This window comes from Bison bison, unplaced genomic scaffold (assembly GCF_000754665.1).
Source record: "Bison bison bison isolate TAMUID 2011002044 unplaced genomic scaffold, Bison_UMD1.0 scf7180017864060, whole genome shotgun sequence".
NCBI lineage: Eukaryota > Metazoa > Chordata > Mammalia > Artiodactyla > Bovidae > Bison > Bison bison.
This window is the reverse complement of record NW_011494632.1, coordinates 999,898-1,003,679: the sequence shown is the minus strand read 5'-3', so window position 1 is coordinate 1,003,679 and position 3,782 is coordinate 999,898. Positions and strand designations below refer to the sequence as shown.

General features: G+C 41.0%; 1 protein-coding gene and 1 non-coding gene across 4 annotated transcripts in view; one reads left to right on the top strand and one right to left on the bottom strand.

The window, feature by feature from the left end:
• Window positions 1–3,782, bottom strand: part of GRIA2 (glutamate receptor, ionotropic, AMPA 2) — a 188,428-nt gene that overhangs the window by 52,147 nt on the left and 132,499 nt on the right. The window lies entirely within an intron of this gene.
• Window positions 895–966, top strand: TRNAC-GCA. Its single transcript has one exon. It is a non-coding gene; the product is annotated as a tRNA-Cys (tRNA).

Below are 3,782 nucleotides of genomic sequence, written 5' to 3'. Positions count from 1 at the left end.
GACAGCATCCATACATGACTACTGGAAAAACCATAGCTTTGACTAGATGGACCTTTGTCAGCAAAGTAATGTCCCTGCTTTTTAATATGCTGTTTAGGCTGGTCATAGCTTTTCTTCCAAGGAGAAACCGTCTTTTAATTTAATGGCTGCAATCACCATCTGCAATGATTTTGGAGCCCCCCAAAATAAAGTCTCTCACTGTTTCCATTGTTTCTCCATCTATTTGGCATGAAGTGATGGGACCAGATGCCATGATCTTCCTTTTTGAATGCTGAGTTTTAAGCCAGCTTTTCACTCTCCTCTTTCACTTTCATCAAGAGTCTCTTTAGTTCTTCACTTTCTGCCATAAGGGTGGTGTCATCTGTGTATCTGAGGTTATTGATATTTCTCCCGGCAATCTTGATTCCAGCTTGTGCTTCATGCAGCCTGGCATTTTGCATGATATAGGCTTCATATAAGTTAAATAAACAGGGTGACAATATATAAACTTGACGTACTCCTTTCCCGATTTGGAAGCAGTCTATTGTTCCATGTCCAGTTCTAACTGTTGCTTCTTGATCTGCATACAGATTTCTCAAGAGGCAGGTCAGATGGTCTGGTATTCCCATCTCTTGAAGAATTTTCCACAGTTTGTTGTGATCCACATAGTCAAAGGCTTTGGCGTAATCAATTAAGCAGATGTAGAGGTTTTCTGGTATTCTCTTGCTTTTTTTGATGATCCAGTGGATATTGGCAATTTGATCTCTGGTTCTTCAGCTTTCTCTAAATCCAGCTGGAGTGTCTGGAAGTTCACAGTTCAAGTACTGTTCAAGTTGAGCTCGAAGAATTTTGAGCATTACTTTCCTAGCGTGTGAGCTGAGTGCAATTGTGCAGTAGTTTGAACTTTCTTGGGCTTCCCTAGTGGCTCAGATGGTAAAGCGTCTGTCTGCAATGCAGGAGACCCAGGTTCGATCCCTGGGTTGGGAAGATCCCCTGGAGAAGGAAATGGCAGCCCACTCCAGTATTCTTTCCTGGAAAATCTCATGGACCCCAGAGCCTGGTAGGTTACCGTCCATGGGGTCGCAAAGAGTCGTACACGACTACACTTTCACTTTCACTTGAACATTCTTAGCATTGCCTTTCTTTGAGATCGGAATGAAAACTGACCTTTTCGAATCCTGTGGCCACTACTGAGTTTTCCAAATTTGCTGGCATATTGAATGCAGCGCTTTTACAGCATCATATTTTAAGATTTGAAATAGGTCAACTGTAATTCCATCACCTCCATTAGCTTTGTTCATAGTGATGCTTTCTCAGACTCACTTGACTTTGCATTCCAGGATGTCTAGGTGAGTGATCACACAATCATGGTATTTGGGTCATGAAAATCTTTTTTGTATAGTTCTTCTGTGTATTTCTGCTACCTCTTCTTAGTGTCTTCTGCTTCTGTTAGGTCCATACCATTTCCGTCCTTTATTGTGCCCATCTTTGCATGAAATATTCGCTTGGTATCTCTAATTTTTCTGAAGTGATTCTAGTCTTTCCCATTCTAGTGTTTTCCTCTATTTCTTTGCATTGATCACTGAGGAAGGCTTTCTTATCTCTCTTTGCTATTCTCTGGAATGCTGCATGCAAATGGATATACCTTTCCTTTTTTCCTTTGCCTTTGGCTTCTCTTCTTTTCTCAGCTATTTGTAATGCCTCCTCAGACAACCATTTTGCCTTTTTTGCACTTCTTTTTCCTGGGGATGGTCTTGATCACTGCTTCCTGTACAATGTCATGAACCTCCGTCCATAGTTCTTCAGGCACTCTATCAGATCTAATCCCTTGAATCTATTTGTCATTTCCATTGTATAATCACAGGATTTGATTTAGGTCATACCTGAACGGTCTAGTGGTTTTCCCTACTGTCTTCAATTTAAGTCAATTTGGCAATAAGGAGTTCATTAATTGAGCCACAGTCAGATCCTGGTCTTGTTTTTGCTGACTGTACAGAGCTTCTCCATCTTTGGCTGCTAAGTCACTTCAGTTGTGTCTGACTCTGTGAGACCCCAGAGACGGCAGCCCACCAGGCTCCCCCGTCCCTGGGATTCTCCAGGCAAGAACACTGGAGTGGGTTGCCATTTCCTTCTCCAATGCATGAAAGTGAAAAGTGAAAGTGAAGTCGCTCAGTTGTGTCCAACTTTTAGCAACCCCATAGACTGCAGCCTACCAGGCTCCTCCGTCCATGGGATTTTCCAAGCAAGAGCACTGGAGTGGGTTGCCATTGTCTTTGGCTACAAAGAATATAATCAATTATTTCAGTATTGACCATCTGGTGATATCCATGTGTAGAATCTAATATACCATTTAGTGTTATAAATTGATCCAATGGTTGATAGATATTTCTCTTGCTTATTTTTTAATATGAGAGATGTTACAATAAGGCAAATGAGAAAGTAACTTATGTAGTACAAATTACCACCTCCCTGAATCTAGAAATTGTTTAATACATCACATCTTTAGTGTTAAAAAAGGAGTGTGAAGTTATTATTATAATTTTTTCATGAAAAGTTTAGCTGAATTAGTTTCATGTTATCACATGAATGAATCAAATTTGATGGGAAAGTGATAGAAGGAAAGAAGAAAAAGAAAATGATTTTGAGACCACAGGACTGTGACTGACGCTGTTAGTTGTAAGATATACAAATTTATTGCTAAATTTTCTTAAGCAATGCCACTGCAGGGATATACATGAGCCTTTCTTCACAAATCTACATTATCTCTTGGGTGGCTGCACTTTAGTTTCCTGGAAATACCCCTACTAGATGGATCTAAATCAAACCCATCTCTATTTTTCCCCCAAATCTGCAACCTCTTCTTTCAAATTGTACAAGCAAGAAATTAGTAAAATACACTGTGTTATATATCCATGTGAAAATCACTCGTGTCTAACTCTTGGCTACCCCATGGACCATACAGTCCATGGAATTCTCCAGGCCAGAATACTGGAGTGAGTAGCCTTTCCCTTTTCCAGGGATCTTCCCAACCCAGGGATACCAGGTCTCCCGCATTGCAGGCATATTCTTTACCAGCTAAGCCACCAGGGAAACCCAAGAATACTGGAGTGGGTAGCCTATCCTTCTCCAGGGGATCTTCCCAATCCAGAAATTGAACCAGTGTCTCATGCACTGGAGGTGGATTCTTTACCAACTGAGCTATCTGGAAAGCCCATCCATGTAGGCCATCTATATTCCTGGATTGAAAATGTAATTTCTGGGAGCCTCTCCTAAGAAAACATTCTCAAATACAGAGAACTTAAATACAAAGATTAATTTCAGCATCATTCATAATGTGCAAAAATTATAAGGAATCTATGTTTATGAGAATAAAAGAATGTTTAAAAACTATGCTTTCTGTGGAAAGCATATGTGAACATATGTGTGGAAGAATATACGTGGAAGCATTATGTGAACATTAGCTTCCCTGGTGACTCAGATGGTAAAGAATCCATCTGCAATGAAGGAGATCTGGGTTCGATCCCTGGGTTGGGAAGATCCCCTGGAGAAGTGAATAGCTATCCACTCCAATATTCTGACCTGGAGAATTCTGTGGACTGTATCGTCCATGGGGTCACAAAGAGGTGGACATGACTGAGCGACTTTCACTTTCACTATGCAAACAATAAAAAGTTCTATTAATAACGATTATGTAGCAATACAAACTGGAGAAGGCGATGGCACCCCACTCCAGTACTCTTGCCTGGAAAATCCCACGGACGGAGGAGCCTGGTAGGCTGCAGTCCATGGGGTCGCTAGAGTTG